This window comes from Grampus griseus, assembly GCF_964374135.1.
Source record: "Grampus griseus genome assembly, chromosome: 14".
Classification (NCBI taxonomy): Eukaryota; Metazoa; Chordata; class Mammalia; order Artiodactyla; family Delphinidae; genus Grampus; species Grampus griseus.
The window spans coordinates 45997874-46017654 of NC_139008.1; the positions used below are offsets into that span (position 1 = coordinate 45997874).

Here is a 19781-nt window from a genome sequence, read left to right on the forward strand (position 1 = left end):
TACCTACATAAATAGGTGTATTTATCCTTGTCCCTTCTCACATGATTTGCTTGGTGGAAAGTTGAACTGCAGTAAACAAAATTCACTCAGCAGTTCCAGTAACATCCCTCTCCTTGCACAACATTTCCCAAAATGCAATACAAATTTTAATTCCAATCTGCTTTTTTTCCTTGACTCAAGCAATATGCACTGTGTAAGGAAACTTGGTTGATTACGTTCCTATGCCCTTTATTTTCCTGTTTGTTGTATGTTGCAAAAGAACCCCTATTTTTACTTAAATTTTTAAACATTGACTTACATTTTACATATGACAGTCTAACATACCTATGCTCTGAAATACTCTGTGTTGAACAGATTATGCTGGTCAAGTTTATGCCGTAGTACATAACTCCTTGAAAAATTAATAACTGGACAGGTATAATGGTGGCTATATATTAGAAACTAGCTAAAAACTTCCCTTTGGCTTAAAATATATAATATATATCTGTGGATTTATGTGTAGAAAAAAATTAAGTCTTCAAAGGCAAATAAAGTCATCATTTTATAATTCATTGCTGGGAGGGTTTCCAAGTCTCTGTGTTTGGAAAAATCTTTTTAAATGATAAAACATAAGAGATGTCGTTAAAGTACAGAAAACAGAGAAGCAGACGTTATCAGCACATATTACTATGGGTTAAAGATGGCCACAGATCCTTGTCTCTCAAGAAGTGGAATCTATTTCTTGTCTCCTTAAATTCGAGCTGGTTCTGTGACTTGTTTAGACCAGTGAAATGTGTAAGTGATGTCTGGGCCCCCTAGCCAAGGCCTCAGAGGACTATAGCAGCTTCCACTTTCTCCCTCTGGGAATCCAGCCACCCTGCTGTGAAGACACTCAGATTAGCCTCCCAGGTGGAGAGGGGTACATGGAGCAGCACAGAGGGGCCAGACATATGCGTGAAGCCTCTTCCCACCTTCCAACCCAGCCCTGCTGCCAGCTGAATGCCCCCAAGTGATGACATCAGCCAAGGCCACAAGGAGCAGAAGAATCACCCAGCTGAGCCCTTTTAGAATTCCTGCCCACAGCCAGGCTCAGATCACTTAAACTTGTTTTACTTGACTGCTTTGACCCACCATCTGCTACAACTATCAACTCTTAATCCAGAGGCAAGAGGATGGCGAATCCTCCCCAGAGGAGGACTCAACAAGTGGAGCTGAAACAAGAGCCTCAGAAGCAATGGGGAAACAGTTCACCAAGCAGCTCTGAAAAACAACCTTCTGAGAAGAGTTGCAATGGAAAAAATTTGGAATTGACCCGAACGAAAAATTTTATAATAGAATGACAAAGATAAATAAATAAATAAATAGATAGATAGATAGATAAATAAGAGTGACACTGACATGCGGAAGGGATGCTATCAATGAATAAATATATCAGTATGTATATAATTCCCTCTGGCCAGCACTGTGCCATTTGTCACGCGGGACACAGTATAACCTGGGATGGCTCTGTAACTCTGTAAACCCAAGGTTCTGCGTGACATATTTCCAAGGATATTTCTGATACTTTCTCTGTTCTGGTTCTCCGCGGAGGCACTGGCACTGGCTTTTGCTGTAGGGAGGAAATAGCCATCACTGCTGCTCTTGCTGCCCTAACAAGGCCAAGCTGGTGCAGGAGCATGTGTCAAAAATGTAAGTCAGTGTTTCCCCCTTTCTCCCACCAAATGGACTCAGACTCAAGCAGGAGAGATCTACCAGTTTTCCTATCTCCCCCAACAGACACCACCACCCAGCCCCCTTTTTTTTTGGCCACGCTATGCAGCACGTGGGGTCTTAGTTCCCCCACCAGGGATCAAACCTGCATCCCCTGCATTGGAAGCGTGGAATCTTTTTTTTTTGGAAGCATGGAGTCTTAACCAATGGACCCCCAGGGAAGTCTCAGACAGACCTTTGAACACAGATTCCACAATAGGCTTGAAGTCTGCAGTGACAGGCTGCTTTTAAAATTGGTCTGGTGACCACATCTCCTATGGAGTGGGAGGTAAAAATGTTATGAAGAGAGGAAGGTAAGAAGGGAAAGAGAAAAAACAATTGAGTCACAGGAAGGTGAAGAATTGTTTCCACCAGTTCTAAATTCATGAAAAGGAAATTCATGGTCAGACCCCCGAGTCCAACTTTATAATAGTAAAAAGCAGTCTGGCTCTTTATCTAACCTACTGCTACTGGGTTTTACCCTTAATCCCTGTGCCCGTGGTCCCACTCCCTACCGCAGTCTGGCATGTTCTGTTTTCGACTTTGAGTCTTGGCTGTGGGGTGGTCTAGTTGCAGGATTTCTGCCCTTGGGAAGCAAATTCAAGAAACACTTGGCATGTTTATCACGGAGTAAATGCCTTCTAGAAGAATGCTGGATTTGGCGTTTGAGTAACTTGCCCTCAAATGAAAAGGCTCAGGTATATTGCTTTCATCAATTTCCAAAGACAGTGCAACCTCAAGGCCAGCAGGGGGAATCAGTGTAGAAGTCTGGCTTTCAAAGGCCAGTTGATAACATTCTCGGGCAATTAGGTTAGCATTCACGTCACTTTTAGAAGGACAGTTTGGCTGGCTTCTAACATTCCATCCATTTAAAATACCTCAATTGGGTGAGTTCTTAGTGAAACAGTGGGCTTCCTCTGGTAGGAAAGAAAAAAATCCCATTACACATTTACCCGTATTTGATAAGAACAAGCTTTCCTTTTATCAGCCTTGTCTGTCTAGCTATCTTCACAGAAAGCATAAAAACAATAAAAAGTTAAGTAGAGTGGGGAATGTAAACTTGTGGTTTTTAGAAGGGATTTAAAAGGCTTACAATAAACGTGAAGAAGTATAGGGAAATGACAGGCTATTTTGTGAGCTCAAAACATGTCACACAGAAACTAAATTCTCTTAGTTGATATACCTATAGGATCCCATATTTATTTCCGATCATAAATTTCCATATCATTCACATTGAATGTCACATAATACTACTTTCCCATGCCAAAAAGCACAGTGACCTGTGTGAATTCTAATGGTTGAATCCTTTTTGCTTCTCCAGTATTATAACCGTGCCCTCTATTCTTTCAATCCATACTTACGGAGCACATACTATATGCAAGGATATTTCAGGAATTTTATAGAAATCAAAATAAGAGACTCCTGCTGTGAAGCTGGAACCGAGTAGAACCCTGCAGGTCCCCCCCCCGCCGCCCTTCCCCAAGTATAAAACCAAGCAGTTAATGATTAGGAAAATAGAGTCACAGACTCAGTGTCTGACGTTCATTCCTGAGTTGTTTTACAGATACCATAACCGCCACCAGAGGAAAAAACGTTAACTGCATGATGACCAGACAGATGCTAGCCATGACATAAGCTGCTCCAACTTGAGTCTATGGCTACCACAATTCTAAGGACTGGCCTCAAGAGAATGGGATTAACATTATTGCACATAATAATCTATATCTTTGTGGGTATCAAAATAATTGTAGCTTGTTCTGCCCACACATGTAAGCAGGCAACTAAAATTGTCAGCAAAGAGATGCTACGGACCCATGTTGACATCTTCCAGTCTGAGAATATGTCGCCTATGTCAGCATGAAAAAGTTACAGAAGACAGACCTTCACCCCTAATCCCATAGAAATGGAATGATGTCTGAAAAGTGGGCATTTGTAAGCAGTTCTTTGCAGGAAACTGCCCTCAGCAGGAAGCCCCTTTTCTTGTAACTTTAGCAAAGTTATACCGTAACTAATTTTAAACAAGGTACCCCCGTGCTCTACTCATCTCCGGCCCAAGAACACCTTTCAAATCTTTTAATCGCACCATAATTTGTCAGTTCTTCTGGTAGATCAAAGAAGTAGGAATGAAGAATAAGTAATTAACAGATGACTAGATCTCTTCCCTAGCTTCCCCTTCAGAATCTCGTGAACAGACTGCGTGACCAAACTGTGTGAACATGATAGCGTGTAGGGGAAGATAATAAGAAATCCACGAGCCTGCATGCAGTGGGGAATGGTGACCACTCTGACGTCCTATCTCAATGATTAACTGAGACTACTCCCCTCCTTGCCGTTAAAACTTTCATGGCTGAGCGGAATCTTTGGAGGCGGCTTTTGGGGGACGCTGAGTCCACCATCTCCCCAGATTGCTGGCATTCTGATGAAAGGTACCTTTCCTTTCTACCATTGGTGAGTATTGATTTTGTAAGCGGTGAGCAGAAGGACCCCCCCCATCAGATAACAAAGTGAATTCGTTTAATTGTGTAGTTCATGTTTAATTTTATATGGACAAGCTTTATAAGGGCAAAATTTCAATGTTGTGGCTACAAATTGCTACCCTGATATCTGCAGTTCCATTTTTGAACTGTGCGTGGGGATGGGAAGAGCAAAGGGAGGTAAATCAGAACAAATTCATCCTTGCTACTGGGGAAGCAACCGGATGGGTACTGCCTGCTGGTATACTAGTACCTTTTCTTATAAAGGCCCAAGATTTCTGGACCTGGACAGGGTGCAGGCAATTCAAATACAGTGCTTTGCAGATTGGATTCCAATTCTTCAGTTCCCTGTAATGGATTATTTATCTCAGCGTCCTTCCATTGTTGTTGGACTTGACCAAGCGATATGGCTAATGAAATGTTAGCGGACATGATAGGAGCAAAGAGCTTGAACGTGTTGCATAATTGGACTTGGTGTTTGTGCTTCTGACATTGGCCATGACAAGAAGATGCCTCTGCAGCTGCTGGTTTAAAGATGAGCAGAAGAAGCCTTGGCCCAAGTTACAGTCTGGAGGCAAGCCCAGAGAACTCACAGCTTGAATTAGAACTGCCCAGCTGAGCCCAGCCTACATCAGTGGAACCACGGTCAACCTGTAAACTTGTGAGCATGAGAGTAAATCTTTTAGTTAAGGCACTGCACTACGGGGTGACTTGTTACACAGTATTATTGTGACAATAGCTGATTAATACAAATGGCATATTAATTTTTCTTAGTTCAGGAAGACTCAGTTATTTTTTTCAACTCAGCGCTTTTTCATTTATAAGGAATTCAGTCTTAAATCTTGTATTTTGCCACCCAGCTACATTCTCATCTTAAACATTCCAAAACTCTCTAGAAGACACACCCTCAAAAAATAAATTTAGCTTATATAAGGAGTGCTCTCAATGAGTATGCACTGCCATCAATGTTTATGTTTTATTTAACAGAGTTATGTGGGCGGCAGGATAATACTATTGATAGTTAATGCCAGCTAACATGTATTGGATATTGGCTGTGTTCTGCTCAGTGTCTAAGTGCTCTGAATACATTATCAACTTTAATTCTCATAACAACCCAATGAGGTAGGCATTATTATTATCCGCATTTCGTGGATGGGGAAACTGAGACACAGAGATGTTAAATCATTTCCCTGAGATCCCACAGTGATGTCAGCAGGGTTTCAACCCAGTCAGCTGATACCAGTGCCCACTAGTGTCTCCCTGGAAATGCAACTAGGATTTGTTAGCTGGGTAAGCTGGTTAAATTATGGGTCAGTAAAAGCATGGGAAAATGATACTTAATATAATAGCTGAAGAATTAAACTATAATCTCATACAAATTAATGTAGAACACCAAGAACATCGAGAAACTAGCTCTTCTGACACTTAAGCCAGATGGGTGCAAAGCTACAACTCTAAATTTGTTTTTTAATACTCAAGATACTTTTATTTTGAACTAATTTTAAACAATGGAGAGTTACAAGAACAGTACAAGAAACTTTCTTTTTTGCCCTGAACCATGTGAGAGGAAGTTGGGGACATAATCACCCCCTTATTACCCCCGTCAGCCCTGAATACTTTAGTCTGTATTTTCTACAAAGACATTCTTCTTCATGACCACAATGCAACCACCGAGATCAGGAGATTAGCAGTGATGACATTCCTACCATAGAAGCCACAGACCACAGTCAAGTTTTGCCAATTTTCTAAGAATACCTTTCACAGCAATCTAGGATCACACACTGCCTTTTGCTGTCCTGTTTCTTTAGCGTCCTTCAATCTGAGACCGAGATGCCCTCCTGACCTGGCCTGCACTCCGCACGGGGTGGGGGGGGGCCGGGGCAGGTTCACCACCTCACCACCACCACTTCAATGTGAATACCTACCTTGCTCAGCCCTGCTTAGTGGTTTCAGGAAGAAAGCAAAGAATGAAAGAAGTGGGGGGCAGTGGATGCTAGTTCCAAACATTTAAACATTTTGTTCTGGAGGTGTCATCAGCCCATTGATCTATCCTAATAGATTGAGCTTAGAAAAGTAAGTTCCCGAATTGGCTGCCTCACTACTTTAATGAAAAGCCTCACGCATGTGGCTCTTCCAGTGCAGATGAAAGAGGTGTACAGTTGGGCATCACCATCTGACAGGAGTGGTAGCTGCTGCCTCCTAGGCACCAGGCGTTTACGCGCCTCCGACCCATTACTGTGAATCCCTCCACAGTCCTATTTAGACTTTTATCTACATTTTTACAGAGGAAGATTTCAAGGTTGTGGGAGGTCAGATAACTTCCCTGAAGTCCCACAATTAGTGGCAGAGATGAGACTTTAACTCAGATCCAGACTGTACCAAAGCCTGAGGTCTTTCTTGCCTTGTGACCTCTTCTGACCCTTGAGATTCCTGTGACCTCTTCTGACCCTCGAGAGCTAAATTGTAAGTCTTCCGCTGAGAAAGATGCTCTTGCTGTTCCTAAGATGTCCTCAGCAACCAGTACAGTGCCTACGATCCCACAGGGGCTCCATAAACACTTGTCAAGGGATTAAGAAGGAAACTTCATTCTCCCCTAGTAATAATTTTGTTGTCATTCAAACCATGTTTCAGCTCTCAATGTAGAAGAGGTATGGTGTTTACCTGAGCCTCTGGTTGAACCTCATTAAATTGTGGACAGTTAAAAAATGTCACATCTCGGGCTTCTCTGGCGGCGCAGTGGTTGAGAATCCACCTGCCAATGCAGGGGACACAGGTTCGAGCCCTGGTCCCGGAAGATCCCACGTGCCGCAGAGCAACTAAGCCCGTGCGCCACAACTGTTGAGCCTGCACTCTAGGGCCCGCGAGCCACAACTACTGAGCCCACGTGTCGCAACTACTGAAGTGTGCGTGTCTAGAGCCTGTGCTCTGCAACAAGAGAAGCCACCACAATGACAAGCCCGTGCACCGCAATGAAGAGTAGCCCCTGCTCGCCACGACTCGAGAAGCCCGTGTGCAGCAACAAAGACCCAAATGCAGCCAAAAATAAAAATAAATCAATTTAAAAAATTAATTTAAAAATGTCACATCTCTTTGATCACAAAAAATGGCTCCTAAAAATCAAATGTGGTACCATGTAGGAAGCAGCAGTAGTTAAGAGTTCATCTGTTTTTACCACCACCCTGGTCCAGCCTCCATACCCCCTCTCCTGGATTGGGGCAATGGCCCTTATTCTCAACCTAGGAGCCAGATGGCTTGCTTTAAAATGCTTAAGTCAGATCACACCATTCCTCTGCTCACATGTTCCAAAACGCTCAAAGGCAGCAAGGCCTGTGTGCTGGAGAACCTGCTGTTTTCCTGCCCTGACTTCTTTCTAATCTCCTCCCCACTCACTCGCTCCAGCCACACCGGGCTCTGTGCTGTTCCTCTGGCACATGAGGGTGTCTTCTCCCCAGGTCTTTGTACTGCCCGTCCCATCCCCTCTGCCTAGACTGCTTTTCCCCCAGGTTCTTCAAGTCTTTGCGCAAACATCCCCCTTTTCAAACTGTGCTGAACATGTCACTTAAAATTGCAACATTTCCCCATCCCCACACACTCCATTCCCACCCTGATCTGCTTTTGATTTTTGTCTTTCTCAATCATCCATCACCTTCTAGTATTTAATTTACGTAGGTGTTACGTTCATCGTTTACACATATCTGCCCCTAATTGAGTGTAAGCTCCACGAAGGCAGGGATCTTTGCTTCGTTGTCTGCTGTCTCCTAAGAACCTAGACTGAACATACGCTGTTCAATAAATATTTGTGAATTAATGAAACATGCTAATCCTTTACCTGGCCTTGCATGGTTACTTCACAAATTAATCAGGGAAAAAGGGGAAAATTACTTCCTGTTCCACGTTCCTCAGGTTACTTACGAAACGTGAAGTTCCTACATCATGTGGGGCAGAAGTTTTTAAGAAAGGTAGCCTAGACACAGAGCCCAGGCTCTAGTTACAATACACCTGTCGCCATGTTGTCTTCTTACTGCAGCAGTTACCTTACAGAAGGAATCCCTTCCCCAGGCCAGTGGAGGTTACGTGTGGAACTTGTTACAATGCAGTCATGCAGATTGATGACTTAGAACCCCCTGGGAATGGAGTGGGGCACACAGAGCCCATTTGGGGAGATGCTGAGCAGTGCTCTCCTGGTCGCTAGTAGCAGTTCACTCAAAATAGACTCAAATAGTATGACAACCACACCCCATTCACAGAGGCTGTGTAAGACCCATGGCTGGTCTTCAATTTTAGGACAGAGAAGACCATCATCTGGTCCTACCTCTTTCCTAGAATGTCCCAAAACAGCCTATTTGTGTGGTTAGGGGGAAGAGGAAATAATTAAACTCAGGGGTCCCCAACCCGCGGACCGCAGACCAGTACCGGTCTGTAGCCTGTTAGGTACTGGGCCGCACAGCAGGAGGTGAGCGGCAGGCGAGCGAGTGAGGTTTCATCTGCCGCCCCCCATTGCTCCTCATCACTCACATCACTGCCTGAACCATCCTCCCTCGCCCACCGTCCATGGAAAAATTGTCTTCCACGAAACCGGTCCCTGGTGCCCAAAAGGCTGGGGACCGCTGATCCGCTGATTAAACCTGTTATTTTTAAAGCATATGTATCTGTTAAGGGAGACCTAAATGTGATGCAAGTTCAAGGAAAGGAAACACATGAGACTGTAGCATGCGACTGTCTCCTCCATATATTTCGTAGGTTGGTAAGTAGAGTGTCAAGTATACAGTAAGAAACTCAACAAATACCTGCCACAGGATTGGACTTTACAGCATTTCCACGAGGAAGGTATGACCCAGCACACCACAACTTGCCAGCGGCGTATCTTGGGATAAAAACAGCACAAGGCAATGCACCAGGGAACTATTTTCAATATCACACATCCCCTCTTAATAGATAACATATAGTTCTCCCATATGGCATATTAGAACAAATACTTTTACTCTGATATGGTTAGTTTTTAATCCAAGGATTTCCAAGTACTTTACAAACACTATTCATTAGCGCAGTCTTCCCTGGGGAAGTTGCAACGCCTCACTGAGATACAAAACACAATCAATAACCATTAAGGAACGACAATAATAAGAAACATATTAACGTGTTGTGTTTTTTTTCTAAAGAATAGGAAACCAGCAAAGGGGAATTAAGCAATTTTCCATAAGTATTCCAATGAATTCATGGTGCAACTAGGTTTAGAAATCAACTTATGCTGGTATTCATGGTTATAAATTACACTGGTCTTCAGGTAGTAAAACATAACCTGGTGTCTACATCATAACTGGGAAAATTATGACCAAAATAAAGCTTAACACAATAATGGGCTTCTTCTGGTCTCTCGCAAACAAAACAACAATTGTACTTTTTTGCTAACTTTAAGCCCTCAGGTTAAATTTCCTTCCAAAAATTATATTTCTCGCTATTTTCATTTATGTTTCTGAATTGAGATAACTGGTGTGCCTACACATTCTGTTTAAAACAGGCACACATTGTGCTCTGTGCAGATGTTAAATACAGAACTGGCTAGACAAAACACTGTTTTGCTTTTTTGTTGAAGAACAGAAAATACATAAAGATGTTCTCTAAAAGAAGAATCATCCCATGAATAAATTCAAAAGCTGTTAGGCATCTTTGTCATGAATTAATGTTTGTTGAGTACCTACAAAGTTCAAGATGGCGGAGAGGGAATAAATTAGGTTATTTGAAAGACAAAAGACTTTCCCTTTGGGAGTTGACAAAAGAAAGATGGATGGAGTGGTTTCCTGAGAGGCACCTGGTCGCAGAAGGTGAAATTAAAGCTTGAGGCAATCCAGAGATAAACATAAAATTTTATCTCATACAGGTAGATCTCAATAAATGTTGGGTATTTCAGCTGAATTAGATGAGAAATATCTGACTAAGTGCTTCGATTATCCACTTTGCTTTGCCCACATGGCTCTTTGGGAAATCACTGATTGAAGATGTACATGTGCTGAGGGCAAGTGTCCCTTGCGGAGGTGACAATTCAATGCACATATACGTGAAGCTGCACAGGGTCCACTTATAATGGGAAGTTAAAACCTCCATTTTCGTGTTTCTATCCTTTCCCCCCTTTAAAATAGTTGCTCCTTCAGTGTTGAAACATGCTATTTTAAGCGGTGAAAATGAAAACTTTAAGACGCTGATTTGGTATTTTGAGCTTTAGGGTGAAAGCAATGTATGGGTTTTCCACAATTCAAAATGAACTTTTTATAAACATGGGCCCTAACTCAAAAATAATGCTATAGATGATAAAACTTGACAACCACTCCTAAGCTTACTATCAACTATAAAAACAACAGTGCTGGGCTTCCCTGGTGGCGCAGTGGTTGAGAGTCTGCCTGCCGATGCAGGGGACACGGGTTCGTGCCCCGGTCCGGGAAGATCCCACATGCCGCGGAGCGGCTGGGCCCGTGAGCCATGGCCGCTGAGCCTGCACGTCCGGAGCCTGTGCTCCACAATGGGAGAGGCCACAACAGTGAGAGGCCCGTGTACCGCAAAAAAAAAACCCCAAAACAAAAAACAACAGTGCTATATATGTGTATTTTATCTCTCTTTAAAAATGGTGGAATTCCAGTAATGGTTTTAACCAAATATTTACTTAATAGATATTAAGCTAGTTAATGGCTATTGGGCACTAAAAATGTGGTGCGTCCAAGTTGTGTTGTAAATGACAACTACACATCTGGTTTTGAAGACAGCACAAAAAAATATAAAATATTAACAATTTTTATATTGATGACATGTTGAAATGACAATAGTTTGGTTATATTGGGATAAATAAAATACAGAGTTACAATTAATGTTGCCTGTTTCTCTTACTTTTTGAAAAAACATTGCTTCTCAATGTTAAAAAAAATTCTCAAAATTTAAAAAAGGTAAAAATTATATATACATTTATGGGTCACATTATAATTCTCTTACATGGTTCTACTCTCGAGATAATTGGTGAGGAGTGGAACAGTGCAGCAGATAGATACTGAAGCGGAAGCTGTCATATCCCCACCGTTGTCCCTTGGGCCCCTCCTCTGATCTCCACAGACTCCCGTGGCTGTGGCTTCTCCTTGTGAACACGTGTGACACTCTGCCATAGGGGTTTTTCTAGTCTCAACAGGATACTTGTCCTGTACAGCCAATTTGGAAGCAGCCCTCAACCAGTGATGGACAGGAGTAGGAAATTAACACCTGCTTTCATACCCCCTGAGTGGGACACCTCTGAGGCTCCCACATGGTCTCCCAGAGTTCTCCTGCAGGACCCAGTCCTGCATTTCTCTCCTTCCCTTCCCTGTCTCATATCCCTACTTCCCTCCTGGTGCTTCCTGGAATCACTCCCCAAATCAACTGCTTGCCCTTGAATGCTTGTCTTAGGGTGGGCTTCTAGGGAACCTGATCTAAGACATTTTTAAATCAAACAATTACACAAACATATTGTCCCTAATCATGATAAATGCTAGTAGAGGCAAGGGCTTCTAAGGTCATCAAAGAGGGCTTCCCTGTGGAAAGGGCATTTGAGCTGAGAACTTAAGGCATTTACTATGTGAAATTAATCAGTAGAAATGAATAAGGCAAAAAGGGAGAGATCGGGGCTTCCCTGGTGGCGCAGTGGTTGAGGGTCCGCCTGCCGATGCAGGGGACACGGGTTCGTGCCCCGGTCCGGGAGGATCCCACATGCCGCGGAGCACCTAGGCCCGTGAGCCATGGCCGCTGGGCCTGCGCGTCCGGAGCCTGTGCTCCACAGCGGGAGAGGCCACAGCACTGAGAGGCCCGCGTACCGCAAACAAAAGAAAAAAAAAAAAAAATGGAGAGATGGATGAGTGTTCCAGGTGGAGTGAAGAGCATGTCCAAAGGCCCTTATGTGGGAAAGACCCTGGCATCTTTGAAGACGTGGGGTGGCCAATGGGGCTGAAGCTTAGATGGTGAGGGCCACAAGCTTGGCTTAAATGAGAGCTATGCAGGCAAATGTAGTAGGAGGAATTAACGTGGAGAGGGAATGTTCCAAGGTGGGGAACAAGGCTAGAGGTGAGAGTGAGCATGTGTGACGGGGAGTCGCTTCTGGAGCACTGTCATCAAGGGGAGTGGAGCATGGAGAGAAGCCAGATGAAGAACTCGCGGTCTTATCATCAAGGGGAGTGGAGCATGGAGAGAAGCCGGATGAAGAACTCGTGGTCTTATCATCAAGGGGAGTGGAGCATGGAGAGAAGCCAGATGAAGAACTAGCGGTCTTATCATCAAGGGGAGTGGAGCATGGAGAGAAGCCAGATGAAGAACTAGCGGTCTTATCATCAAGGGGAGTGGAGCATGGAGAGAAGCCAGATGAAGAACTAGCGGTCTTATTACAAAGGGCTTTGTACCCTTTGCTAAGGAGGCAGATGCTTCCATGGAGGGTACTAGGGAGCCACGGAAGGGTTCTCTCTCACATGGCTGCTTTGTGGAGTAGGGATTGATGGGGGTAGCAGAACCAGATAAGTGACCCATATGGAATTGATTAAAATACTCCAGACAAGAGATGATAGGAGTCTGAGATAAAGGGGTGGCAGGTGAAGAGAGAGAGAACAGGATGGAATGAGGAGATATTCAAGCGCAGAATCAACTGGCTTTGGTGAGTAGTTGGAGCATGAAGGATGAAGAGTGGTTCCAGCCTCTACTCTAAGCGCTCAAAATGATCCCATTTAACACTCATAACAACTTCCTGATACAGACGTGACAACTATTCTATTTTATAGGAGAGGAAATGATGTTTGGTATTTTAAATAACTCTTTCAAAGGTTCTACAGCTAGTAGGGAATGGAAACGGGATTTGAGCCTCGGTCATCTGCTTCCAAGTGAAATCTGTTCATCACGATGCTCTAATGCTGGAATCCCACCCAAGCATATAGCCTGGGAACACTGGAGGTTGGGGAGCTATTACTGAACCTGGGAAACAAAGGGGAACATGCTGATGTAAGATGCCCATGAGATATGTTGTAGAGATGTCTCAGTAGAAAGGAAGTGAAGCCAAGCAGATGGAGAGGAAAAATAGTCCAGTAGAAATCCTTCTAAAATAATATTTGGAAAATTTGTATAAGACTTTTCAAAAAAGTAATGTGGTCATTTTTTAAATAAAGTTATGCTACTTGCTGAAATTCCTGGTTAGCTTTCTGTTTTTCTCTTTTGTGACTTTGTCTGGTTTGTATGTTTTGACTGATGGTCTGAAATAGTTGCTTCCTATATCATTCTCTTTATGCCACAAATAGGAATACATCCTACTGTGAGCCCTCTTCACCAGCCTAAGCAAAAGGAGAACCCCAGCCTCCTTTTTCCCATTTCTGCATACATTCTATGATTTCCAGACCTACTGTAATTTCTCCTCTTCCTACTTGTGTCCACATCCACATGTTTTCTTTCCCATCAAGCCGTGCTTTAAGAAGGCATCAGCTGTCATTTTCAATTTAGTGTAAATTACTTTTATTTAGTAATTAACTCATCACCTCTCCCAAGTCTGCTGATAACACTGTAATTACCTAGTATTCCTAACTATAGTACATAATTACTATACTGAGAATCAAGGTCTCCTGGTCTTGAATTGAAATACCTCCAAATGACTATTAGGCATATTCCAAAAAGAGTTACTGGGGTCTTACTTCTCTTTGAATAACTAAAATTCTACATATATTTTCTTTATGTTCTCTTCCCAATGTTATCTCTATTTCTCCTGTGCCAGGGCAATACTTGTTGGCAGTGAATCATTTCCTTGAGATGATAATAACATTCTTAATAGCCACCTGAAACAATTAGTCAACAGACTCAAGGACTAGGCAAAAACTGTCTCGGGTGGCTGATGTTATTTTCGACAAGTCAATGTAAATATCAGAAGCCACATCGAAAGACAAATAGGAACATTTGTTTTTTCTCTCCCGGTGCCAGAGGAGGCCATAGACAATTAAGTATTGCCAGTATGTACCATGCTACAGACATAAAACGACACGTGAATCTCTAGCTGTACAGTGTTCTGGCATGTGCTTTGTTCTTTCTGCCAAACTGGTCAATTTGCAGAAGTCTGCTCTTATCTAATGCCCTTTTTTGGATAATTTTAAAGAATTCCAGCTGTCTCCTCTCCACAGAAATATGTTTGGTAAAAACATATATCAGACAGCCTGTGATCAATGAGAAGAGAATCCTCTGTAAGTGACTGCATGCATTCAAAATGGAAATCAGTCTGCCTAATGGCCAATGGCCTCTCCCCTCCCATGGGTTCCAGGGACAGTCATTTCATACATAGAGCCTCTTCCCACTTAAACAAATGGAACCCCATGAGAAGGCAGAGGCTGCAGCAGGGAGCAACACACAGAAACAGTTTGATGGTAGCGGGATGATGGAGCGTTTACCTCAGGAGGACCACAGGAGAACACGCGCGCAACAGCAGCTTGAGAAAGGTTTTTAGGACTTTCTATCTTCTTGGCAGTTTGTTTATGAGAATAAATTACTCTACCTCTCCCAGTTCGAATTACAAATGTCAGATGACTCTGGACTTGATTCTGGAACCAATTTCCCTGTTTTATCCCAGAGAATTTGTACCTTCTGGAAGTGTCAAAACGTCTTGAGTTTTTAACACTTAACGCTGTGAATGTTTTCTTCAGAAAACTCAGTGGAATGAATGCTGCCTTGTGCCTGACAATGTCAATCAAAAACATGTCAAATTAGATGAAAAGTTTTTCTGATCACATGACAATGTCTGGACAAATACTCAAATATAGGCATTTAATCCTTCAAACCATCCAAACGAATGGCAAGTGAATAATTTCCTCTAAAACTGGCTATTAAATGTATGATTGGAATAATTTAGAGGAACAAGTAATTACAGGAAGAAACATTATGTATTCCAAAATGAAAGATGACCCTTCAAAGTCTGTCCTATGAAAACTAATTAAATTATGATTTCGGTCAGTTTTAATGACAGCTAATAATACGTTCTACAGGTAAGTTTTAAGAGGGTTAAACAAAGACTTAAGACTGAGGTTATTATGATTAGGAAGCAGAGATTCACTGCTCCCTTAAATATCTTCCTTAATCATAGCCCAAATCCCACACTCTAGCAAGAGTTTGCCATGTTTTCCTGTATGGTTTCCATAGAGCACCCCAGTTTAGCAATTTTGTGGTGATGCGAGTTTGGGCATAGTAGTAAAATTAGAAGGCAGCACTACTTATCTGGAGCTATCTGAAACATGAAATATGATGGACAGCTTTTAATTTCTCCCTTTAGCTTTTTTCCTTTTTGCCTCTTCTAGTACGAATTCATTAATCATATTTATATGTTAACTCACTATCTTTTGTTGACTCATGGGCTAAATAATATATTTTTACTAATGCTCTGGTAAAATTAAAATGCAGACTTAAAAAAAAAAAAGAATTCTTATCCAAGGATTTTGATTCCAGTTGCTGATAAAGACACAGGATGTGTGTGTGTGTGTGTGTGTGTGTGTTTTCAACGTCACCCATGAGGCATGCTGATATTAGAGAAAACAGCAAAGAACCAAAAGTCAAAGTATGAGACTGGATTATTTTTCCCCATTAAAAGCCAGATCTGACACCAATTCCCTAAACATCACCACTGCTGTGTAAAGTCTTTGTGGTGCCAATATTTGGTGAGCAGTAAGGAATACTTACTGGCGGTCCATACACTCTTCATTCTGCTTGTTGGAGAAGGTTATTGTTATTCACGTGATGGATAGAAACAAAAAATGAGTCCTCTGAGAGACCATAACCCTACAGGTCCATAATTCTCTTCTGACAGTGCCACATGAATCACTTTAGTCACTTAATTTTTGAACCTGTTTGTCTCCCTGAAGGAACAAGAGAAATCCTACGTAAAAGGTATCCAACCTGAAAAGAGGACTCTGCAGCTCTTCACCTCAAGCAAGATAAATTAGAAACATAGAAAGGACACTCTGTTATCACGGCTGCGGGTGTGGAGAAGCACATCTAAATATTTCCCGAGGACACGATGAGCATCCTTCCGTGATTATTTTAGAGCAGGGGTCAGCAAACTCCAGCCCACAGGCCTGTTTCTGTACAGCCTGCACGCCAAGAATGGTTTTTACATTTTTTAAAGGGTTGTAATAAAAACAAAGAAAAATATGTGACAAAGACCATATGTGGCATGTGAAGCCCCAAATATTTCCCATCTGGTCCTTTATAGAAGTGCGCTGCCTCCTGCTTTAGATCAACCGGATGAAATAGTAGGAGATGACTCAGCCAGCCTACACATCTGAAAACCACACATCTGAATGCCTGGTGGAGGGACGATTAACCATGTGGCATAGGAATTGGCTGGATCCCCTGTTCAGATACCCATTGACCAGCTCCAATCCACCAAAGACGTCACTTTCTGCAAGGCAGCAAAGTCCCCGTTTCTGACATCTTCTCACTGATTCCAAGACCTCAGGCTGTTTTGAAAATGACTTCTGATTAAACATCAGCTTAAGTCGATAAGGGGATTTAATATTTGAGGGGGGTCCCAAAGAATCCAAGGGCAGAGACACAGCCATGATGTAGGAAGTCTTGGAACAGGAAATTAGGAAGCCCTTTGGGATTATGGCAGTTTTAAAAAATTTGCCCACAAAGTTTTAGATACTCCTCCCTTCAAGAGGTGGAGCTTAATTTGCCTCCCCTTAAGTACATGTTGGATTTGTTAAGGACTTGCTTATAATTAATAGAATACAGCTGAAGGGATGGTATTTCACTTTTGAGATTAGGTTATAAAAGGGCTGCCACTTCCCACCTTGCATATGCTCTCATTCTTTTGGGTCATTTGCTCTGCAGGAAGCCAGCTTCCTGTAGACAGGACATGAGCACATATCCTCATGTCATGAGTATACAGATCAGATTACAGAGAGACCCACATGGGGAGGAACTGTGGTCTCTGACCACAAGTTCAGAAAGCAAGTACCCAGAGCCAGCCTCCCCAAGAGAGGGTGTGTGGGGGAAGGTGTGGTGAGTATATAGGGACATTGAGCTGAGTAGTTGCCACAAATACTATGTTACAAAGGTTTATCCCACCTTCAATCAGCTGTGGGTATGAAGGACCCTCCAGGGGTTGAGTGCATTTTAATGTATTGTTGCCCTTTTCCTTTTGCGATCTATTTGTATCTTCATAGACTGCAGCTCATCGTGGTTCAGCCCAGTCCATCGAGTCCTTCCTCTTTTATGGAAACTGATATTTAGTTTCTAAGTCCAGAACAGTGGGTTTCCTTGCAAGAAATCCCAATATTGCCTACAGAGAATTGTAGCAGTTTGAGCTGCTCACCCTTGCAGCCTTTCTCCCGCCTCCCCTCCAAACTTACCTCCATTTTTTTCTACTTCACCTGTCCCTCTTCTACCTGTTCCTTATTTCCCCTGCCCTGTGCATGTTGGGGCATCATTGTCAGCAGACAGCATTCCAACCTGTCTCTCTCCCACCCCCCACCCCTACACCTTTAGCTCGAAGAGCTGTGGGTGTGAAATGGTATTTCCCCATATCTGATCTAGCCCTCTCATTTGTAGAACAGAGAGAACCAGACTTATGTAAGCAGATGTTCAGAAACGATCTCTGTTGACACTTGGCTTCAAAACGTGTAAAGGTTGGTTTGGCCATCAGTTGTTTTTCATGTATTGAACACTTAACATGACTTACCGTGATATTGAGATATACTGAGAAATATTTATTTGATCTTCATCTCCAGTTCTTGGCACAGAGCTCCTTAAAGTAATTTAAGAGTAATTTCCTGAGTGATAGAGTTAATAGGAGCAACTACTGTTACCCATAATAAACCATACCTGAGCTTATGCCAATGAGGTGACTCTTGGCGGACTTAAGGATGGAGGTTAATTGCAAGAGGACTCTATGTGATTAGAGGGTTGGAACTTTCAGCCCCACCCCCAACCTCTGGGGAGGGGAGAGGGGCTAGAGATTGAGTCCATTCACCAATGGCCAACGATTTAATCAACTATGCCTACATAATGGAACCTCCATAAAAACCGTAACAATGGGGTTTGGACAGCTTCCACATTGGTGAACACATCCACATGCTGGGAGGTGGCATACCCCAAATCCACAGAAGCTCCTGTGCTTGGGACCCATCTGAACCTCACCCTGAACCTCACTCTTCATTTGTATCTTTTACAATAAACTGATAACAGTAAGTACCCTGTTTTCCTTGAGTTCTGTGAGTGGTTCTAGCAAAGCATCAAACCCAAGGAGGGGATTGTGAGGATCTCCTTACTTGATAGCTGGTCAGTCAGAAGTACAGGTTGCCCCAACCTGCAGTCGGCATCTAGGGTGGGGGCAGTCTTGTGGGACTGAGCCCTTAACCTGTGGGGTCTGATCCTAACTGTGGGTACTTGGTGTAAGAATTGAATTAAGTTGTGGAACACCCAGTTGGTGATGTTGGAGAGCCAGAGAATTGGTTGGTGCAAGGAAAAAGCTTACACATTTGGTGTCAGAAGTGTGAGTACAAAGAGATCACAGTAGTAGTACTTAGGCGTTGTGCTAAATGCTTCACATGCATTATCTCACTTAATCCTCACCCAAACTACTGTGAGATGGAGTCCATCCTTTCCTCATTTTTTAGATAAGGCAATTGTGGTTTCCAATTAAGAAATGTACCTAAATTCCCACTAATCAAGTGAGATTTAGATCCAGTCTAACTACCCTCAGATTATGTCCATACTTTGATTCCCACCTCCTTTTAAGCATTTGGAACACACTCTAACAAATTCATTGCTGATTAGCCTGAAATACCCTTCACCTCCCAAAGATCTTTGTTAATAAGGATAACAGAAATTGCTCTGGGGTAGATTTAGCTGTTGTCAAGTAACCACAGGTCTGATATTCTGGGGGCTATTCTCTGCCCAGGAAAAGGAAGATTTCAAAACCTAAATTACACACAAGGCATGCAATCCTAGAAAACAAAGGGATTAATAGGCTTCCTGTAACTGTAACTACCACATTCTGCTTTGGGGAGCAATATTTTATTACCATATTCACTATTCTTTTAGTTCCTAAAGAACTCTTTCAACAATGATTTATCTTAACTTTTTTTTTTTTTTTTTTTTTTCCAGGAAAGCAGGCAGTATGCTTCATTCAGGAGAAATGATCTGCAGTCATGGCAAATTCCCCTTGTTCCTTTGCTTATCCATTTGTTCATTTATGGTCACTTACAAATATTTACAGAGTGCCTGGTATTAAAAAAAATGTTGTTTCTCTAAAATACTATAAGCCCTTTCACTTTTAGAGGTAAATATATGTGAGACTTCATGGCTGCACTTGTGCTCAGTATCTCTTTCTTTTTACAGTAGAAGTCTATTACCTTGAAGATGAAAAAGGGGCCAATAGCCAGTAATAATTGACAGTTTTTCAACATAAAGAGCAAAGACTGTTCTATAAACTAAAAGGAAAGACACAAACAAACAAGTACATTCCAAGCTATGTATGTTACATTTTTCAGGAAATTGGCTTTTTATTTCTTTTCTTCGCTGAAACTTCACCGTTAGCTCATAAGGGCTTATGAT

At 42.5% G+C, this 19781-nt stretch overlaps 1 protein-coding gene across 1 annotated transcript in view; it reads right to left on the minus strand.

Annotated features, from left to right (window-relative positions):
• Positions 1-19781, minus strand: part of MACROD2 (mono-ADP ribosylhydrolase 2) — a gene marked incomplete at its 3' end in the record, with an annotated part of 1963559 nt that overhangs the window by 125332 nt on the left and 1818446 nt on the right.